This window comes from Aquila chrysaetos (genome assembly GCF_900496995.4).
Source record: "Aquila chrysaetos chrysaetos chromosome W unlocalized genomic scaffold, bAquChr1.4 W_unloc_1, whole genome shotgun sequence".
Classification (NCBI taxonomy): Eukaryota; Metazoa; Chordata; class Aves; order Accipitriformes; family Accipitridae; genus Aquila; species Aquila chrysaetos.
In genome coordinates, this window is record NW_024470321.1 from 3,527,135 (window position 1) to 3,539,088 (window position 11,954).

Below are 11,954 nucleotides of genomic sequence, written 5' to 3' on the forward strand. Positions count from 1 at the left end.
CCAACTAGCTCCCATTGGTTACACACACTATTCATGCACTGTCCACGTGTCCAGTTGCACTCAATGATTGGCTGCATCAACACTGCACACGCGCATAAACATAAAATATAATTGGTCATACTAACTAAACATACGAGACTTATCTCAGTCTAATTGGTCAAGATAAACTGCCGAATTGAGGTTGTTTGTGCCAAGTTCTCTTTATTGTGGAATATGCACCTGTGTTTTTCTAATTGGTATCTTTCTTATTTTTGTCTTCTTGTTTATTCTGTTCAAGGCCTTCTAAAGGCGTCTGGAATGCTCTTGTGACCGTTAGCTAAATATGTTCCCACAACAATTCCCCCTCCCTTTTTCTATTAGAAGAGTATTAGCAGATCTAGTCACCACCATCCGCGAACTCAGCCCAGCAATCGGTAGGTGCCAGCTTTACGTGGGCGTCCCCAAAGAGGCAACGATGGCCTTGCTGTACACCAGCCCGATGCTCTTTGGAAAATCCCGGTATTTGTCCATTTGCAGAGGAACAGATTTCAGCACACGTGGCCAGCGGGTGCTAAAATTTGCCTCAGTTGAAACATAGGGAGCCTATGGCACATGCGGTCGCTGGCCAGATGTGCCGCACAAGTCATAGCCATCCTGTCTATTGGTTCACGGGCTTAGTGATGTGGTTGCAGTACACAGAGAATCTTGACCTGTTATGCCGGCTAAGGTGACCTACAAGATATATGAACACAATTAATTAAACACAGTAAAAGCAACATTATACCTAATAAAATACACAAGAATAAAAGAAACCCCGATTTTTAACAAAGATACAAACCAACTCCTAAGTCCCCATCCCGCAGCTAAATGTTCTAAGCTGAAATGACAGTTTTCTTAATTGCTATAAAGGTCTTGCAGCGCCTTCTTGCTTCTGCAGTTCTGTTATCTTGTTTATTAATTGCTCCAGCGTCAGAAATTTGTAGCAGATACCCAAGACGTCACAAGCCAGGAAAGGATAACAGCAATCTGTAAAGAAAAACACTCAAACACTACAAGGTTAGGGCAGGACGAACCATGTGACTAGGGACCCATTTCAGTAGCCCTTCAGGTATCTGTACACAGGTGTACCCCCGCCTGAGGCAACGCAGCTCAAACGGTCCGTCCCATTGGCGTGTCTGGGGATCACGCACACGGACCAACGGGTAGGGGTCTTTCTCTTCCGTAGTCGTAAAATGTCGTTGCACCGTCGTCTGGTCCAGGTCCCCCCGAATTGTCTGATTTAATGAAGTTAACGCAGTTAACAGGAGACGCTGTGCACGGAGAACAGGTGAATTATCCCGTAAGCAAGAGGGCTCCGCCTGGTCCCCCTCCCTAAGACGATCTAGCAGGGCGTTCTACAATGGCCTGGCCGGTGCTGTTATAAGGAATGCCATGTACAAGGGCTATACCCCAGATTGCACAAAATCGTTTCACCTTTTCCGCAGTATAAGCTGTACCATTATCCGTCTTGATCTGTCGTGGAATCCCCAGTTGGGCTATGCAAGCACGCCAGTGTTGTACAACCGCCAAGCTATTCTGCTTCCTGTGCGCTGTAGCAAGAATATATTTAGTATAGGTGTCTACGGTAACATGCAAATACTGTAGTGGCTTAAAGGGAGCGTACTCCGGTCCACTCATGCTGACTGTGGGCTACTTATGCTAACTCTAAATAATCAGGCTCAAAGAAATGTTCCCCCATTTTCTATGAAATCTCCCACAATTTCCCTTTTTTTTTTTTTTTTTTTTTTTCCCATGCAAGATTCCCTTTATTTCACAAAAGAATCCAACTTATATATGTTTCAACAAAGATCCAGAAAGTACCAACGACTCACAGCCAATACTACTAGCACAGGAGGGCATATCTGGCCCAGCTGGGATGTTTGCCAGTCCTCAGAACAGTTAAAGATAAAAACATTCCATAGACATACTTGTGACTGTCTTCAGCCACATCTTCCCAGGCCTACACAAGGCCATCCTCCAACCTGACCTTGTAAAACTAGTTCTTCAAGGCTTGGCAAACATGCAGCACAACAAATTCTAACGGTCACTCTTGAAAACAAATGCCAGGTGTTCTGAGCTGCTCCCACATCTCCCCCTTTTTTGTTTAGGAACATCAGATTCACGAGGAAGGCAGCGAGGACTCTAGCTTCGAACTGATGCAATCCTCGTACTGCTCCTCAGGTGATTCTGATTGCTGCAAACACACAAATGATTAATAATTCTCCAATAGCAATATAAATTCAGATACACAAATTTAAACCTTCAAATCATGTTTTTGGATTTAAGCATTCAACAGCATTAGACAATTCTTTGAAAAACACCTTATTCTGCTAATTTCGTATATACACTTTCATTCCCTTGTAAAGGAGTTACACAGAGCCCTTGTTTTTGAAATTCCCAATTGCAATGTAATTTCATTCTATTTTATAATGCATTTTGTCTATGTGATGGGTTGATCCTGGCCGGACACCAGTTACCTACCATAGCTATCCTATCACTCTCTCCTCCACAGCTGGACAGGGGAACGGGAAATGAGGTTTTGCGATTAGTTCATCACACATTGTCTCTGTCACTTCATCCTCCTCAGTGGCAGCACTCATCACACTCTTCCCCTGTTCCAGCGTGGGATCTCTCCCACGGGAGACAGTCCTCCACGAAGATCTTCAGCATGGGTCCCCTCCCCAGCGTGCAGTCCTTCAGGAGCACACTGCTCCAGTGTGGACCTCCATAGACCGCAGGGGAACGACCCATCTCACCATGGTCTTCACCACGGGCTGCAGGGGAATGTCTGCTCCGGCGCCTGGAGCATCTCCTCCCCCTCCTTCTGCACTGACCTTGGTGTCTGCAGGGTTATTTGTCTTACATGTTCTCACTCTTCAGCTGCCATGTCTGTGTGTTCTGCAACCGCATCTCTCTTCCCCCTCTCCAGCTGTTTGTTTTCATTAATTTAATCTTTTTTTTTCCTGTCTCTTCCTCTGTCTCTCTTTTTTTTTTTTTAAATTATTTTTATGCAAGCCAAGTTACATGAAATGCTTTTGCAATCATACGTTCAACTATTTTATGATACGTGGTACAATCATTACAACTGCTAATATTACAATTAAAATAACTAAGTTATGTATAAGCAAATCTTTCAACCATCCTGTAATTCCCAAACTTGTTAGCCATCCAGTTAAACCTGTGTCAGTTATCGTGAGCCTTTTACTGTGAATCATATTAATATCGGGTGTTAGTAATGTAAGTTGTCCGAGGCTACATGGCCTCCTGTTAAGTTTCGATGGAATTCCTCTCCCACGCTCTATTCCCACAAATTAAAAACATCCACGTAGGTAAAGCAGCTGGAATAGAAAAAAGAGTGTGATATTCTGGAATAGATATAGTTACACCAAGCTGTAGCATTTCTATATACAGACAAAATAGCATTTATATTCTGACCCTTTCGAGTGGTGTTATGGGTGTAATTAAACATCACGCAGGGATTCATGATGACTGATCCTAAGAACTCTAACTCTTGAGGTTCTTGCATTTCTTGAGGCAGGTGTGCATACAACAGGAAAAGTAAACATGGTATCTCCTTGCTGTAGAGCTTTTCCTCGACAGCATTGCATCAAACTATGTGTATTTTTTCCCAAATCATTAAGTAAATCGTCATGGATTAGACAGAGGCACAGAGTTAGAGGGATTAGCAGGAAAAGGAGATACAGGCAGTGCAGCAAAGCCAGGTTCCGTTGTAAGTTCTGCAGACCCTGGAGAGGGAGTACCAGGCGATTGGGGTGGGGGGGGCGGGGGCCGGCGGCGGCACGGCAGCGGTCCCGGCCGCGCAGAGGCCGTGGGAGGCAGCGGCGGAGGTAATGAGGGATATAAATCCGGCTCTTTTTCAGAGTCCACCCTGCCTGATACAAAAGAATTATTATCAGAATCAGAATGCTGCTCGTTAGCGGCCTGCTTACAGACTGCCTCCTCAAAAGCAGTATCAGGTTGTACCCGCCTGCAAAACTTGCTGCAAGGCCGCCGCTATCGGACGCGCTTCCCGGTGTTGCTCTCTCTCCAGTACATGGCGTATCACGTTACCTAGGGACGAACCGGCTGGCAAATGAGAGACAAGCGCTGCGCTCTGTGGGTTAGCTTGAGCCCTAGCACATTCAAGCACAATCGCCTCTTTAGCCGCCTCCGGGAGGTTTGCCGCCTACACAGCAAGCTGAAGCCGATCTAAAAAGGCAGTAAACCTCTCGGCAATCCCCTGCGGAACTTTCACGCAAGGGGGGTCCGCTCTATCCATGGCCGCGACACGCCCAAGTGCGGCCAAGGCAGTTGTTGCAAGTGCCGTAAAGTCACGCCCGCGTATGCCCTGTGCCTGTGCCTGAGGCGTTGCAAACCGTCCCTCCCCCATGAGCTGCCGAACCACCCGCCGCAACTCCTCTCATGGATACTGGGGGGGGGGCGCATCAGGTCCTGCTGGTGCCGCCTCTGCAGGAAAAACCTCCGTCTCCGCCGCACCCTCCGTGCCCATGTCCGCAATCAAAGACGGACCACTCTGCGAGCCCCGCTCCACGGCCGCCCGCTCCGTCTGAGTCCGACCCGCTGTCCCCGAGGGCGCTGTCCCCGCTGTCCCCGAGGGCGCTGTCCCCGCTGTCCCCGAGGGCGCTGTCCCCGCTGCTCCCGAGGCGACGCTGCACCCGCAGACGCAGCAGCTCGCGCCGCCAGCCAGCACGCCTCAGCCTCCCGTCCCGCCGCGACCACCTGCTCCACCTTCCCCCAACTCTGCGATCGTTCAGCAGCTCCGCGCTCGGATCGGAGCAAGGACTCCCGAATCTCTCCCCAATTTGGGGGGCTCAAAACTTATCTAGGAAACTCAATGTCCCCCCGGCGCAGCATCCATTGGATGCATTCGCCCGTGGGGCCCCTCCAAATCGAACCGCGGGCACCCACCTCATAAGCTCACACCTTTAATACCTTAATCGCTTGCGCAAGCTCCATCGTCGCCTGTGCGGCCGATCACGTCGGGGTCACCACTATGTAGCAGTGCTACATATCAAGGTGCCGCGATTAGATCACTGGTCGGCCCGGACCAGGGAAGAGACAGATAACACACATGGTGTGAGTGCCAACTCCGTCCTTTATTGCGCAGTTAATTCCTTTTATACTAACAACGGTAGGTGGGATTACTGATATGTCATAGGGAGGCGACGACTAGCCTTCTACCTTTCCGTGACATCGCGAGATCTTCCGAACGGTGTTCCCTACAGCTATCAGTCTTTCAAATTCTACTTTAGCTTCCTTAATTTCCATACTGCTTTCTGTAGTTTATGCTATTCTGGATTTAGAAAGGTGCCAAAGATTGTATTTTAATTTGTTTAGGAATATACTATGTACTAAACAGTAAGATTAGGGATGGTACACTTCATAACCAAATATTTTTGATGCAGAAATATAATAAAGAAGATTCTAAATGAGATTACTTCAGTGTCTGAGGCAAGATGTTCAGGCTGTTACAGGGAAGATCATATGTAGCGCTATTTTCCAAGAGAGTACTATTTCCCTATTAGAATTAGAGGTGGGCAATAAAAATTACAGTGAACAGTTTTGGGGGGGGGGGGGAATTCTAGACTTTAAAGAAACTGAAACCATTCACAGAATCAGTCTGGCAAACTGTACTAATGTTAAAAATCAGGAGATATTAATGTTTTGGCTCATAGCTGTATTGGGTCTGGCTGAGATGGAGTTAATTCTCCCCATAGCAGCCCTCATAGTGCTGTGCTCTGCATTGGTAGCTAGAAAGGTGTTGATAACACACCAGTGTTTTGGCTACTGCTGAGCAGCGCTGGCACAGCATCAAGGCTGTCTCTCCAACATTTTTGCCCCCCTCAACGGCAGGCTGAGGCTGGGCAAGATCTTGGGAGGGGACATAACCAGGACAGCTGACCTAAACTAACCAAACAGATATTCCATACCATATGACATCAGCTCAGCAATAAAAGCTAAGTAAAGGGAGACGGAAGGGGGGCATTTTTGTCTTCTGGAGCAACCACTACGCTTACTGAAGCCCTGCTTCCCAGGAAGTGGCCAGACATCGCCTGCTGATGGGAAGTAGAGAATAATATCATTTGTTTTTCTTTGCTTTCGCGCGCGACCTTTGCTTTCACTTTATTAAATTGTCCTTATCTCAACCCACTAGCCTTTTGTTATATTTTCTCCCCCCAGTCCAGCTGAGGAGGGGGAGTGATAGAGCGGCTTTGGTGGGCACCTGGAGCCCAGCCAGGGTCAACCCACCACAATAGCATACAAAAATTCCACTTTATAAAATTTCTGAAATGTTCCATTTTGGATGGGCAAATAAGAAATGTAACATTTTTGTAACATTTGCTTTGCAATACAACTTATTTCAAAACTATCCTACATTTAAGCAAAGAAAAAAAAAAGTAACTGCAAAGGTTAGATATCCTAAAACCAAAATGTGTTCAGTTGATCTGAAATGAACATTTTTGCTGTAACTGAGAATTCTAATGTGTGTGAATTGTCTTTTCTTAGTCTGAAAACCAAAACCAAACCCACAGCAACAGCATTATTTACCCAGCTCTGATTAGAACTGGCCCTTGAAATTTGACATGGTGGAGGTATGTAATATGTGCCATTGTTTTGAAATCTGTTAAACTACAGCTGCTCTTTGCAAATGTTGTAGATGAGCACTGCCTCTGAAAGAAGCAGTTCTGCTGTCCCCAGATGTCCTGGGTTCAGCTGGGATAGAGTTAATTTTTACAGGAACCTGGGAGGTATGGGGGGGGGGGCATAGCCGGGGCAGCTGACCTGAACTAGCCAAGGGGCTATTCCATACCATGTGACATCATGCTCAGTATATAAATGGGGAGTGGGCCGGGAGGAGTGCTCTTGACTTTCGGTGGGGGAAGTGGTGGAGCATCGGGTTCCGGGTGGTGAGCAGTTGCACTGTGCATCATTCTTTTTGTATACTCTTTCATTAGTACCGTTGTTGTTGTTGTAACCTTTTTTTTTTTGTGTTGTCCCAGTAAACTGCCTTTATCTCAACTCTCGAGGTTCCAGGTTTTTTTCTTTTCTCTCCTCCGTCTCCCCCCTATCCCACCGGAGGGGGGCGGGAGGAGTGAGCGAGCGGCTGCGTGGTCCTTTGTTACCGGCTGGGCTGAAACCACGACACCAGGCTACTAGTTCCTGCTTCCTCTTGTGCTAGAACAGATATTTGAGTACCTGTACGGCCAGAATCTGAACCCAGGATAGAAGTAAACAAGAAAGTTTTACCCAGAGTCAGAACTGTGATTTAGTGCACTGCATAGCTGCACAAACCCTTTAGCTTGACCCTGGGGGGGGCTGAGGTGAGAATTAGTTGTTGGATATGGCTGGAAGCCAGGACTACTTCTTGAGACAGTAGTGCTCAGTTATGCTGGGCCAGGGAAATTATGACTTTAAAACCAGTGACACAAACCAAACACAGTAATATTTATCTGTTACATTTTATACTCAGACATTTTTAAAACTTCTAGTCAGTGCTCCAGATATTTTTTGTTGAAATTGGAATTAAATAGAGTACTATTTCTTTTCATAACTTATCCTGTCTCTAATCAGCAGAATGGCCAAAGAAGTGGGTAAAAAAATCCAGTACCTATGAAAGACACAATGGTTTGTCTACAGATAGTAATTTAAGAAATGCCTTTAGCATTGCCCTTATTTAATTTTAGTATTTTTAATTAAGCAAACCACTGAGAGAATTTTTATTTTCTTTAGTCTTTGTCTCAACAACATTTAAATCCAGCATATGAAAATGCATGGAGCAGCAGTGATGATGAAGGCTGAATTTCAATTATGTGCTGATATGAAATTGACATTCAGGCACTGCGTTCATGGACTTTATCTACAGAATTGGATATTGTCAGATTTAATATGACTGGATTTCTGGTACAGTTCTATTAAAGCAAGATCTTTCAGAAATAAGTTTCCGCTTTTCTCTGTGTCTTTTTCAGGGTGCCTGATCAAGGGGAGCCTAGTGACGAAGCCTTCTTACTCCAGCTTCAAGAGGCATCACGCTCACAGGCTCTCATCCTGCTGGGGGACTTCAACCACCCCGACATCTGCTGGAAAAGTAGCACGGCGAGCTGTAGGCAATCCAGGAGACTCCTGGAGTACATCGAGGATAACTTCTTAGGCCAGGTAATAGACAGCCCTACCAGAGGGGATGTGATACTGGACCTGATGGTCACCAACGCAAGTGAGCTAATCGGTGATGTCAAGATTGGAGGCAGCCTGGGCTGCAGTGGTCATGCACTGGTGGAGTTCACATTCCTGAGGCATATGGGTCAGGCAAAGAGTGAAGTCAGGACCCTGAATTTTAGGAAAGCAAAATTCCAGCTGTTCAAGGAGTTAGTCAATAGGAACCCCTGGGAAACTGTCCTCAGGGACAAGGGAGCAGAACAGAGCTGGCAGATCTTTAAGGATGCTTTCCATAGAGCACAAGAGCTCTCGATCCCCAGGTGTAAGAAATCAGGAAAGGAAGGCAAGAGACCAGCATGGATGAGTCGAGACCTGCTGGTCAAACTAAAGGGCAAGAAGGAAATGCACAGAGCAGTAGAAGCAGGGACAGGTATCCTGGGAAGAGTATAGGGATGCTATGGGATGGGGTCAGGAAGGCCAAGGCGTGGCTGGAGATGAACTTGGCAAAGGACGCAAAGAATGATAAGAAGGGGTTCTACAGGTATGTCAGCCAGAAAAGGAAGGTCAAAGAAAGCGTACCCCCCCCCCCTTGATGAACACAACTGGCAAACTGGTAACAACAGGCGAGGACAAGGCTGAGGTAGTCAACAACATTTTTGCCTCAGTCTTCACTGGCAATCTCTCTTCCCACACCTCTCGAGTGGATGGACCGCAAGAGAGGGACTGGGGGAGCAAAGTCCCTCCCACTGTAAGAGAAGATCAGGTTCGAGACCACCTGAGGAACCTGAATATACATAAGTCTATGAGATCTGATGAGATGCATCTGAGAGTCCTGAGGGAATTGACTGACGTAGCTGCCAAGCCACTCTCCATGATATTTGAAAAGTCATGGCAGTCAGGTGAAGTCCCTGGTGACTGGAAAAAGGGAAACATTGCACCCATTTTTTAAAGAGGGTAGAAAGGAGGACCCTGGGAACTACCAACCTGTCAGCCTCACCTCTGTGCCTGGGAAGATCATGGGATAGGTCCTCCTCAAAGTTATGCTAAGGCACATGGAGGACAGGGAGGTGATTTGAGACAGCCAGCATGGCTTCACCAAGGGCAAGTCTTGCCTGACCAACCTAGTGGCCTTCTGTGATGGAGTGGCTACATCAGTGGTCAAGGGAAGAGCTACGGATGTCATCTATCTGGATTTCTGTAAGGCCTTTGACGTGGTCCCCCACAACATCCTTCTCTCAAAATTGGAGAGATAAGGATTTGATGGATGGACTATTTGGTGGATAAGGAATTGGCTGGATGGTTGCATCCAGAGGGTAGTGGTCAACGGGTCAATGTCCGGATGGAGATCAGTGACCAGTGGTGTCCCTCAGGGGTCCGTATTGGGACCAGTACTGTTTAATATCTTCATCAGTGACATAGACAGAGGGATAGAGTGCACCCTCAGCAAGTTTGCAGATGACACCAAGCTGTGAGGTGCAGTTGACATGCCTGAGGGATGGGATGCCATTCAGAGGGACCTGGACAAGCTCAAGAAGTGGACCCATGTGAAACTCATGAGGTTCAACAAGGCCAAGTGCAAGGTCCTGCACCTGGGTCAGGGCAACCCCCAGTATCAGTACAGGCTGGGGGATGAGTGGATTGAGAGCAGCTCTGTGGAGAAGGACTTGGGGGTACTGGTGGATGAAAAGCTGGATGTGAGCTGGCAATGTGTGTTTGCAGCCCAGAAAGCCAATCGCATGCTGGGCTGCATCAAAAGAAGCATGGCCAGCAGGTTGAGGGAGGTGATTTTGCCCCTCTGCTCTGGTGAGACCCCACCTGGAGTACTGCATCCAGCTCTGGTGTCCTCAGTACAAGAAAGACATGGACCAGTTGGAGCAGATCCAGAGGAGGGCCACAAAACCGATCAGAGGGCTAGAACACCTCTCCTATGAAGAAAGGCTGAGAGACTTGGGGATGTTCAGCATGGAGAAGGGAAGGCTCCAGGGAGACCATACTACAGCCTTTCAATACTTAAATGGGGCTTATAAGAAAGATGGGGACAGACTTTAGTAGGGCCTGTTGCGATAGGACAAGGGGTAATGGTTTTAACCTAAAAGAGGGCAGATTTAGATTAGATATAAGGAAGAAATTTTTTATGATGAGGGTGGTGAAACACTGGAACAGGTTTCCCAGAGAGGTGGTAGATGCCCCATCACTGGAAACATTCAAGGCCAGGTTAGACGGGGCTCTGAGCAACCTGCTCTAGTTGTAGATGTCCCTGCTTGTTGTAGGGGGGTTGGACTAGATGACCTCTAAAGGTCCCTTCTAACCCAAACTCTTCTATGATTCTATGACCACCTTCCTAGGGATGGAGGTGAGGTTGACTGGCCTGTATTTCCTGGATACTCCTTGAAGACATGGGTGACCTTTGCTTTTTTCTAATCCTCAGAAACCTCTCCTGTTCACTGTGATCTTTCCAAGATAATTGAGAGTGGCCTTGCAATGACATCAGCCAGCTGTGGCTGCATCCAGTTGTTGCATTAAAGGGTAAAGGAATTTGGCAGGAAATAAACCCCCTTGCATTCCAGCTTATCCTCAGATGTCAGAGAGGCTGGGGGCGGCTAGGTTTAGTTTCTGAGTAATGTCCAACTCAGCGCTATAAGTCCGGTCGCACAATGATGGATGCACTTATAGCACACTGCACTCTCGGCTTAGCCACGTTCAATGCACGAGAATTACCAGACTTAGGGAGTTTGGTTGCGTTAACGAACTATCACGACTAGATTAGTGAGCAGCACAGCTTATTAAAGCAACAGTACAGGTTCTTTTGGATTGCTGGTGATAAATACACTGTCTGCAAAGTACGTGCAAATAATAATACAGTCGACTACAAGCACACTAAATTATGAAAGAAAAGAGCTCTAAAGAATTCTAAGTTTCCTGGGGAAGCCCTCGGTACAGCTGAGTGTTTGAATCTCACCCAATAGGTGTCCCTATGGGGGGGAAGAGAGGTTCAGCCCATCGACTGATCCCAGAAGTCAGTGATGTCCTCCCAACTTGTCTATGATGGTATCTTCCCTAATAATCTTCCTCCTTTTGGATCTTTTTATCCTATTTTTCCTTTTAGGTGGAGCTTGAGTGACTCTAGTCATACATACCTTTACTTTGATTGGTATAAAGTTCTCTTGCTTTGCTTTTAAAGGTATATGCTAGAAAAAATTCAGAGCACATGCTCAGTGAGGGGTGGTTGCACCTTGGAGGTGGGTAACTTTTGGGATGGAGGTGTGTTTTGGTATTATAATGAGCAAAGTTCACCCAAAGGACATGGTTTTGCATGCCAGTACCCCAGAAGAGGGCACGTGATATAAATCAGAAGTAGGGCATTAGGTCAACAGAACCCCCATTATTTTACCTCTTTGCTTCAGTGGATTTAGTGCAGGGACCAACCGTTCTTGTTCCTATCATTCCAGTTCCCTATCCCTGTGATCACAGAGCCTGGCCGCGGCGTCTCCACTCCGCTCTGCCCTCTGTGTTACTTTTTGGAGTCAGCACACCAAGCTCCCCGGTGTTGCTAACATCTAAGGTTGCAGGTTATGTTGCTTAGGGAACTACCATGGAACTGATTCTTTACTTGTCCACTGCATTCCACCCTGGAGGGTCACTTTCCCTTGAGGCGGTGGGGGGTGTCATATTGATAAGTCATCTCCAGCAGTCATTCCACACCAGTCAAGCACCATGGACTTGTGCATGTCCAGTTTGTTTAAGTGTTCCCTAATTGAACC

The 11,954-nt window shown here is 47.0% G+C and overlaps 1 pseudogene; it reads left to right on the top strand.

Annotated features, from left to right (window-relative positions):
• LOC121232856 overlaps nt 1-7,839 on the top strand; it is a 34,272-nt pseudogene extending 26,433 nt beyond the window's left edge.
• The last annotated feature ends 4,115 nt before the right edge of the window (nt 7,840-11,954 follow it).